Source organism: Panthera tigris, chromosome A2 (assembly GCF_018350195.1).
Source record: "Panthera tigris isolate Pti1 chromosome A2, P.tigris_Pti1_mat1.1, whole genome shotgun sequence".
Classification (NCBI taxonomy): domain Eukaryota; kingdom Metazoa; phylum Chordata; class Mammalia; order Carnivora; family Felidae; genus Panthera; species Panthera tigris.
In genome coordinates this window covers 78,526,408-78,537,419 of record NC_056661.1, presented here as the reverse complement: position 1 = coordinate 78,537,419, position 11,012 = coordinate 78,526,408, and the positions used below count along the sequence as shown (strand labels likewise).

The following is an 11,012-nucleotide window of genomic DNA, read 5'->3' as shown; positions in this document are numbered from 1 at the left end:
GAAATGATTGAGAACCTCAGAGAACTTTTGTGTTATATATCACTACTTAACATAATAGAAATTAAAACCATAGGGTGCCTGGGTGGCTCAGTCGATTAAGTGTCAGACTTCAACTTAGGTCATGATCTCATGGTTCGTGAGTTTAAATCCTGCGTCAGGCTCTGTGCTGACAGCTTAGAACCTGGAGACTCCTTCGGGTTCTGTGTCTCCCTCTTTTTCTGCCCTTCTCCTGCTCATACTCTCTCTCTCTCTCTCAAAAATAAATAAACATTAAAAAGTTAAAAAAAACAGAAATTGAAACCAGGATTAAGAATTTATATTAAAGTAATAATATGCCTACAATGTTAATTTAAAGAATATATTTTAATGAAAAGTAACTATATTTTCCAAAATAAAATATTTAGTTAGAAGAGTGGCACTGTTTTACATTTTTGCAAATGTCTCTAATGTCTGGCTTAAGAGAAGACAGAATCTCATATCTGCATGTGCATTTAACTCACGGCCATCTCATGCCACGCAGCCTCTAGGGGACTCCACTGTCCATTCCTGAGACAATACAAAGGAAAAGGGAAAAAATTTAAAACTATCAAAAAGGATCTCCCATGCTTCCCAGACCAATGTTAGGAGTCACTGGTTTAAACAAATCATGGAGGTACCTCAGGGATGAGCATGTGACTCATTTCTCCTCAATGAGGCATAGGACCCAGTTCTCAATGAGACAAGAAGGGGTGTCTTCTAGATGTTTTTGGGAAAGGTTTCTTTCCCCTTTAAAAAGAAAAAAAGGGGCGCCTGGCTGGCTCAGTTGGTGGAGCGCATGACTCTTGATCCCTGGGTTCAAGTCCCACAGTTGGGTGTAGAGATTACTTAAAAAAATAAAATCTTTAGGGGTGCCTGGGTGGCTCAGTCAGTTAAGCATCCAACTCTTGGTTTTGGCACAGGTCATGGTCTCGTGGTTTGTGGCTTTGTCAGCTCCATGCTGACAGTGCAGACCCTGCTTGGGATTCTCTCTCTCTCCTTCTCACTCTGCCCTTCCCCCGCTTATGCTCTCTCTTTCTCAAAATACATAAAAACTTAAAAAAAATAATAAACATAAAAGAAAATATTTTAAGAAAAAAAATAAAAAGGTGTTTATCAGCCAGTGATTGGTTTAAGAATAGAAAGGACTCTAAATACATCAAATAAAAAGGGATTTGATACAGGGAATAAGGTGATTAGAAAGTCATTGAAAGCCTGGAAAAGCAGACATCTGGAGGCTGCCCACGGGACTCTGGTTCAAGGTCACGTCAATGTAGCTGCAATTCAAAGATTAAGAAACTGCTATAACTGGGGTGCCTGGGTGGCTCCATCCATTGAGCGTCAGATTCGTTTTGAGAAAGAGAGAGCACTCTGTGCACGAGTGGGAGAGGGGCAGAGAGAGAGGGAGACAGAATCCCAAGAGGTCCCTGCACTGTGAGCACAGAGCCCGACTCGGGGCTTAAACTCCTGAAACCGGTGAGATCATAACCTGAGCTGCTATCAAGAGTCAGATGCTTAACTGACTGAGCCCCCCAGGCACCCAAGCATCAGACTCTTGATTTCAGGTCATAATCCCAGGATTGTGAGATGGAGCCATGCTGGGTGTAGAGCCTGCTTGAGCCAGTCTCTCTCTCTCTCTCTCTCTCTCTCTCTCTCCCTCCCTCCCACCCCCCCCCCATCTGCTGGCACTCTCCTGCTCTCTCTCTCTAAAATAAAATAAAATAAAATAAAATAAAATAAAATAAAAAGAAGCTGCTATAACTTCCTCCCACTCACGAAAGTGGCGACTGGACTCAGGAGTCCCCTGGAAGCAGTTGCCACCTCAGCCACAACAAAACCCATCTCATTTCCACCTTGTACCTCTCTCTCCTACATCCAGTTGGCAGGACCTGATTCATAGTCTGAATTCTAGCTGCCAAGGAACCTGGAAAATACCGTGTTTAGCTTTCTAGATTCTCAAAATAGATGACAAATAAAATGGATATCGAGAGAATCAATCCAAAACTCCACCACAAGAGGGGAAAAAGGATCCCTTTCTTTCTGCAGGATGCCATGCTACCTGGTCACCAGGAGGGGAATTAAGAGGCAGTTCATGAAAAGAGGACGTGCTGAGGATGGCAGAGAGGAAATGGGAAAGGATAACATGGTTGAACTATTGAATTAATCAACTTGAAACTGCTTACTTCTAGATTTCTTATTATATAAGATAATAAATCTCATTATTTAAACCATTTAAGTTACATTTTAACCCAATCTCTTCTTTTTCCTCCTCCAGTCTTCTGCCTTCAAGTCCTTGCCTTCAGGTTCTCATAATGTATGAAATTAACAACCTCTCTTCTCCCCTTTCAGTCTCAGCTACAATCCATCTACAATATACTTTCTCTGAAGTACCCAACTTACTATCATATCTGTAGAGAGCTGAGTCAGTTACTTAAATGGTAAAAATGTAGAGGTCCATTAAAGGCTCCTAGTTCAAATATCTTCCCTTCAATTGCATGCAGAGACTTCACCATTAGAGAGTCATTTCCTTGAGGGGTTCTTGGCATGTAATTCTTGATTTCAGGGTCATGAATTTGAGCTCCACATTGAGCATAGAGTTTACTTAAAAAAAAAAAAGTCATTTCTTTGAGTTTGAGCTTGGACTTTTTAATCTCAAAAAGTAATTTTTAGGGGCGCCTGGGTGGCTCAGTCGGTTGAGCGTCCGACTTCAGCTCAGGTCATGATCTCGCAATCTGTGAGTTCAAGCCCCGCGTTGGGCCCTGTGCTGACAGATCAGAGCCTAGAGCCTGTTTCAGATTCTGTGTCTCCCTCTCTCTCTGCCCCCTTCCCGCTCATGCTCTGTCTCTCTCACTCTCAAAAATGAATAAATGTTAAAAAAATTTTTTTAAAGTAATTTTTAATTTCTGGATGAAATTATGTAATGTATAGAATTTGCTTAAAACTTATGTAGTGATGGGCATGAGGAAAAGCAGACATATGGATAAAATCAACTTGACCAAGAGTGGTTAAGACTGTTGAAGCATGAAGCTACCTAGGAGTAACAACAACCACAACAATAACCACCACAACTTCTTCTGTACATGTCTAAAATTTGAAATTTCTCATTTTCTTAGCCCACTTAAAGAAGTCATCTTGAAAATTATAAATACTCGGGGCGCCTGGGTGGCTCAGTCTGTTGAGCGTCTGACTTCGGCTCAGGTCATGATCTCATGGTTCATGAGTTCGAGCCCCGCGTTGGGCTCTGTACTGATAGCTCAGAGCCTGGAGCCTTCTTCTGCTTCTGTGTCTCCTTCTCTCTCTGCCCCTAACCCACTCATGTTCTGTCTCTGTCTCTCTCAAAAATAAATAAAAGTTAAAAAAAAATTTTTTTAAAGAAAATTATAAATACTCCACCTGAGGGTTATACAGTAAGAGATGATCAGATATTAAGACTTAAAGAGGCATTACATGCTCAAATTAATCTGCATTGCTACAACTAGGCTGGAGCCTATGGATGTGAGCTTCGTTGGAAGGAAAAAATGGATGAGGCAGATGTTGTACGTGGCAGCCCAATGACCATATCCAGCTATCGTATGTTTTGTTGGTTCACAAAGAGCATAGTGAAGCATGGTTAAAATAATTTCACTACCTGCATTACCTATATTAAAAGATTTTATGTAAATGAATGCAGATTTTCCTATATTTTATTTTAGAGAGAGGGCACAAGTGAGCAAGTGGCAGAGAGAGAGAGAGAGAGAGAGAGAAATGGGGCTCACCTGAAGCTGGGCTCAAACTCCCTGATGCGGGGCTCCAACTCACGAACCCTTTGACCATGACCTGAGCCCAAGTCAGATGCTTAACCAACTGAGCCACCCAGGCGCCCTAGATTTTCATATTGTATTAAATGCATGAGATCTGTCCAAACTGGATCTTCATTCCCACAAGCAACATACATTCTCTGCTTTGCCAGAATCCTCACCAAGCCTGCTTCCCATGACATTCGTTATAGATAGCAGAGCCAGACTGCTCTGGGTTTGAATACTGGCTCCACTACTTTGTGCTCTTGGACAATAATTTATTCTCTCTGTGCCACTATTTCCTCAAGTTAAATGGGGATTATAATAGTATCTTTATCAGTGGGTTATTGAGAGGAATAAATGAGTCAAAATATATCAAGTGCTTAGAATAGTGCTGGGCACATAGTAAGAGCAAATAAGCATTTGTCATCAACACTGTCATCATTATCATTTTCTTAGCTCTATAAGCATTTGAGTTTACCATCCCCGGCTCCAATACTCAAACTTTAACATATATTAGAAACACATGGGGTTTGGCTTTAAATGCAACTTATCAGGGGGTGCCTGTCTGGCTCCATCAGTAGAGCATGTGATTCTTGATCTCAAGGTCATAAGTTCAAAACCCACATTAGGTGTGGAGCCTCATTAATTAAAAAATGATAATAATAAATACAACTTATCAGATTCCAACCCAATCTTGTTTACTAGGTTCAATTTGGAGACCAAGGGATGTGCATTTTAACAAGCAGCCAGATGATCAAATGTTTTTTTGATATTGTACCCCATCAGTAAACATTTCAAGAAAGCACCCTCAATATGATATTTACTTATTTTTATGAATTACTACATCAGTCACAAAACCAACATATTACCTGCATTATAAAATTGTACAAAAACATTTTAGAAAGACAAAATAAAGATAACTAAAAATAATTCTATAATTTACAAAATCAAGACTTTTTGTTCTTACTAAAAATGTTGCCAGTACTAACTTTGTAGTGAGAGCAAAATGACTAATTATGGTCCTTTCAAATTTTTTAAATCTTGGTTTGACACTTTATGACATAGCAATTCATAAAAACACTTCTAAGTTCAGTTTATTTTTGTACTTGATCTTAATGGCTATCAAAGCAAAGAAGATATTTCATAAAGGTTTGATATATAATAAACACTTAGGGCAAAGTTTATCAGTAATGATAAGTGCCTGAGTGGCTTAGTCAGTTCAGCATCTGACTTGGGCTCAGGTCATGATCTTGTGGTTTGTGGGTTAGAGACCCACGCTGGGCTCGCTGCTGTCAGCATGGAGCCCGCTTGGGATCCTCTGTCCCCCTCTTTCTCTGCCCCTCCCCCACTTGCACACACACACTCTCTCTCTCTCAAAAATAAATACTAAAAAAATGTTAAGGGATAGAAAATAATGATAAGAATAAAAATTTTTATTTCAAGTAGTCCTCATAATTTTTTTTTCTTTCTTTCTTTCTTTCTTTCTTTCTTTCTCTTTCTTTTTTTTTAATTGGCTTTATGCCCAATGCAGATCCCAAGGCAGGGCTTGAATTCATTACCCTGAGATCAAGACCTGAGCTGAGATCAAGAGTTTGGGGGTGCCTGGGTGGCTCAGTTAGTTAAGTGTCTGACTTCAGTCTGGTGATGTTCTCACAGTTCATGGGTTCGAACCCCACATCGGGCTCTGTGCTGACAGCTTGGAGCCTGGAGCCTGCATTGGATTCTGTGTCTCCCTCTCTTTCTGACCTTCCCCTGCTCACGCTCTGTCTCTCTCTCTCAAAAAATAAATAAACATTAAAAAAGTGAAAAAAATTATAGACCTCAGAGACATGTTTTTCTTTTTTCAATTTTTTAAAGTTTATTTTGAGAGACAGAGCGAACAGGGGAAGGGAAGAGAGAAGAGAGAGAGAATCCCAAGCAGCCTCTGCGCCGTCAGTGCTCAGCCCGACATGGGGCCGAACTCACCAACCATGAGATCATGACCTGAGCCGAAATCAAGAGTCAGACGCTTAACTGACAGAGTCACCGAGGTGCCCCTCAAAGAGATGTTTTTCGATGTGGTCATGTATCTGTTGATATTTATCATATTGGAAATTAAAACAGAAAAAATTTAAAAAACAAGAACCCTTAAGCGCACATTCCATTTGCAGCAGAATGATGATGGCATCCATGTCACGGAGCCTATAGAAAACCCCACTGCATACTTAGGAGAGTTTGAGAGTGGAAAAAGGCACAAACGTCTTAGTGCTATGTATTTGGGGCTCACAGAACTCCTGTGGGTTCCCAGACCTCACTTTGAGAATCAATGCTCTAGGGAACTTTTTTTTAAATTTTTTTTTAACGTTTATTTATTTTTGAGACAGAGAGAGACAGAGCATGAACGGGGGAGGGTCAGAGAGAGGGAGACACAGAATCTGAAACAGGCTCCAGGCTGCGAGCTGTCAGCACAGAGCCCGACGCGGGGCTAGAACTCACGGACCGAGAGATCATGACCTGAGCCGAAGTCGGCCACTCAACCGACTGAGCCACCCAGGTGCCCCGGGAACTTTTTTTTTTTTAAGTAGGCTCCACGCCCAATGTGGGGCTTGATCTTACCACTCAGAGATCAAGTGTTGCATATTCCAAGGACTGAGCCATCCAGGCACCCCTCCAGGGGAATCTTTTTAAAGCCATAGGTTAATTTTGTGAGGGTTGGTTTCATTAAACTAGATAATACAACCTACAAATCTAGTAACTAGGCTTGGGTAATCTGCAAATGGCCCCGTATTCTGGAGTGTGATGATGCCTCCATGTCAGGAACCCCCAGTCTTTCCTCAGAATAACATATTTGATATTGAGTGACTGATATATGAATGACAGGGTACCAGAGTGAAAAATCCACATACTAAATACTGATTGAGCTTAATTTCACATTTGCACAAAAATAAACACAAATGCAAGGTATAATACTTATTCCAATATTCCAAGTAGTCTACACCCCACTTTAGACCAGTCGGTGTAGTTATGCGGGGTATTGCCTAAAGAGAAGAGCTGAGGAGAGGACCCTAGTATAGGTTGAACTGTGTCCGCTAAAAAGAGATTTTGAAGTTTTAACACACCCACTCTTCACCACCATCCCTGTGAATGTAACCTTATTTAGAAATAGTCTTTGGAGATGTCATCAAGTTAAAAAGAGGTCACACTGGATTAGGGTGGGTCCTAATTCAATGACTGGTGACCTTGTAAGAAGAGGGAAATTTGGATACAAAGATACAGAAGACACAGAGACAGAGGGAAGAAGGCCACGTGACCTCAGAGGCAGAGACTGAAGTAGTTCATCTACAAGGCAAGGAATGCTGAGAGCGTGGGCAGCTACCAAAAGCTAGGAAGAAACCAGGAAGCGTTCTTCCCTAGACCTGCACAGGGAGTATGGCCCTACCGAGGCCTGGATTTCAGACTCCCAGCTTCCAGCCATGAGGAGAGAAGACATTTCTGGATTTTTGTTTTGTTTTAAGTAATCTCTACAACCAATGAGGGGCTTGAACTCATTACCCAGAGGTCCAAAGTCACATGCTCTTCTGACTGAGCCAACCAGTTGCCCCAACATTTCTGTTACTTTAAGCCAGTTTGTTATAGCAACCCTAGGGAACTAATGAAGGGGCCCATGTTTGGAGAGGCTTTTTGGGTCTTTGAGAAAAAGGTCTGAGGGCAGGGCTGGGAAAGACAAACTCTAGCTGCTGTTCTGCAGTTCTATCTTTCGATAATGTACTAGCATTTCTCCTAACTCTATCACATTCTGAGCTATTAATGATCTATTCTCTTTATCTTATTTATTATCTATTTACTGAGTAGATATTTCCTTTCTTTATCCTACTTCTATTTGTCAGCGCTTTGACAATCAAAGCAAAAATCTATTTAAAAAAAAAATTTTTTTTAACGTTCATTCATTCTTTAAAAATTTTTATTATTTATTTTTTTTAATTTTGAGACAGGGAGAGACAGAGCATGAACGGGGGAGGGTCAGAGAGAGGGAGACACAGAATCCGAAACAGGCTCCAGGCTCCGAGCCGTCAGCACAGAGCACGACGTGGGGCTCGAACCCACAGACCGAGAGATCACGACCCGAGCCGAAGTTGGCCACTTAACCGACTGAGCCACCCAGGTGCCCCACGTTCATTCATTCTTGAGACAGAGAGAGACAGAGCATGAGCAGGGGAGGGGCAGAGAGAGAGGGAGACATGGAATTAGAAGCAGGCTCCAGGCTCCAAGCTGTCAGCACAGAGCCCGATTCGGCGCTCGAACCCACGCACCACGAGACCATGACCTGAGCCGAAGTCGGACGCTCAACCAACTGAGCCACCCAGGTGCACCCCCCTTTTTTTTTTAAATAGGCTCCACACCCAATGTGGGGCTTGAGCTCATGACCCTGAGATCAAGAGTCATGTTTTCTACCAACTGAGCCAGCCAGATGCCCCAAAAGTCTATTTTTTGTTGTGTATTTCAATATGTTGGTTTGACTCTACAACTGGGAGGCCTCAGTAAATATTTGTTTACTAATGTAAGAGATAGGAAAGGTCTTCTAAAGGTTATGTGTTGTAGAGAGATTGAAATTTCTGCAACTTAGAATTCACTTATAAGAAATTCTCTTTTACACTGAATATGTGTTATTTAATGTTTTTTACCTATAAATTTGAGTAGAAGCACTCTGTAGCTGATAATAACTTGTACCTATTCCTTTTTTTTTTTTTTTTTTTTTTGCTTAGGGTATTTCAGAATCGCTGATGTGTTTAGATGACTTTGTTGTTTATATCTATCTAAGTGTCATTTTTTTAATGGCATAAAACATTTAAACACATTTCGTCAATATGACGCCAAAAATACAGACTTGTCCTTTTCCCTTACTTTCATGTGTGACATTTGAAGACATTGTTTAACATGTCCACCAAAGTATTATTTAATTATCTAGGACCTAGGGGTCAGCAAACTGTTTCTGGGAAAAAAAAAAAAAAAAAGAATCATTCAATTATTCAGGTTTTTGGATTTTACAATCCTTGAAAAACGTAAAGGCCATTCTTAACTCATGGGCTGTGCCAAAACATCCACTGGCTACATTTGGCCTGCTGAGGACAGTTTGCTGATTCTAGAAGTCCCTTTGTTTGTTTCACTTGTTTGTTTGTTTCCCTATTCGCCATTGATTAAAAGTCTAGATCTTATGAATTCACATGTTAAGATGTATTTTTCTCCAGTAAGGGTAATATTAATCTGTCTGACAGAAATATAACATCAAAGGTTATGGGAAAAGAAGTTTATGGTTTATTATCAAAAGATATTAACTAACCAGTTTTGTATCTAACAGAGCAATTCTTTTTTTTTTTTTAAAGTTAAACTTTAGGGGCACCTGGGTGGCTCAGTTGGTTAAGTGTCCGACTCTTGATTTCGGCTCAAGTCATGAACTCCCAGTTTGTGAGTTTGAGTCCCAAGTTGAGCTCTGCACTGGTGGCGTGTGGCCTGCTTGGGATTCTTTCTCTCTCCCTCTCTCTCTGCCCTTCCCCTTCTAGTGGATGCGTGTGCTCTCTCTCAAAACAAGTGAATAAACCTAAAAATAAATAAATATATAAAAATTTAAAATTCAAGATTTTTGTAGATTTACTTTCAGTTGTAAGAGATAATACAGAGAGATGCTGTGTACTCTCTACCCAGTTTCCACAACAGGAACATCTTGCAGGACTATAGTACAGTATACAGTCAGGATACTGATGAATAGAGTCAAGACAGAGCATTTCCATCACCTCAAGGATCCCTCATGTAGCCATTTTTTTTAAGTTTATTTATTTTGAGAGAGAGAGAGGAGAGGGAGAGAGGAGAGAGGGAATCCCAAACAGGCTCCGCACTGTCAGTGAGGAGCCCAATGTAGGGCTCGATACCAGGAACCTTGAGATCATGACCTGAGCCAGAATCAAGACTTGGATGCTTGCTTTTCCATGCTACCCTGGGAGGGGTCCATACGGCATTGTCCTGTGTTCCTGTCATAACTTAAAGGGAAATTTTCACAATATCCTGAGCCCTTGATGTCCTACAAATGCAAGGAGGAGGATGTCCTTAAATTCCCCGCAGCAGGAACCCATCTAGGTGGCATCAACCTTGACTTCCAAATGGAACAGTACATATACAAGAGGAAAAGTGGTGGCAGCTACATGATAAATCTGAAGAGAACCTGGGAGAAGCTTCTGCTGGCAGCTCGTGCCATTGCTGCCATTGAAACCCCAGCTGATGTCAGTGTCACATCATCTAGGAGTACTGGCCAGTGAGCTGTGCTGAGGTTTGCTGCTGCGGCTGCTGCTGGAGCCACTCCTATTGTTGGCCACTTCACTTCTGGAACCTTCTTCACTAACCCAGATCCAGGCAGCCTTCCGGGAGCCGAGACTTCTGATGGTAACTGATCCCAGAGCTGACCGCCAGCCTCTCACGGAGGCGTCTTCCTTTCACCTGCGTCCCATCGCCCTGTGTCACAGACTCGCCTCTGCCCTCTGTGGGCGCTGCCAGCCGTTGCAACAACGGGGGAGCTCGCTCGGTGGGTCCCACGTGGCTGCTGGCCCGGGAAGTTCTGCGCACGCGCGCGCGCGGCTCCCTTTCCGTGAACACCCACGGGAGGTCCTGCCCCATCTCTGCTTCTACAGAGATCCAGAAGCATCGAAAAGGAAGAGCAGGCCGCTGCTGAAAAGGCCGTGCGTGACCAAAGAGGAATTTCAGGGTGAATGGACTGCTCCCGCTCCTGAGTTCAAGTACTGTCGCGGGCCGGTCTGCAGGCGTGCGGGGCCCTCGGGGCCCGATTCAGCAGTCCCCCCACTGAAGACAGGATGTACACAACTCACTGATGAGTTGAAAAAAACCTTCTCCGTGTGTTCCTTCTCTATTTGTATGAGTCATCTACATGCCATCAGTAAGTATATGTGTTGTCAAAGTACATTGTTATGTACAATGTTACATTAGTTTCAGGTGTACAACATGGTGATTCAGCAAGGACATTCTGCTGTGCTCACAAGTGTGGCTGCCGTCTGTCACCACACAACACTACGACAGCACCAGTGACTATTTCCCTAGGCTGTATCTTTCATCCCCATGACTTACTCAGTCCATAACTGAGCCTGTGCCTCCCACTCCCTTGCACCCATTTTGCCCTCCTCCTCCCCCTAGTACCCTCCGGGAACCACCAGTTTGTCTCTGTATTTATGGGTCTGT

General features: G+C 42.3%; 1 pseudogene; it reads left to right on the top strand.

The window, feature by feature from the left end:
- The first annotated feature begins 646 nt into the window (after window positions 1-646).
- Window positions 647-10,623, top strand: LOC122236336 (annotated as a pseudogene).
- The last annotated feature ends 389 nt before the right edge of the window (window positions 10,624-11,012 follow it).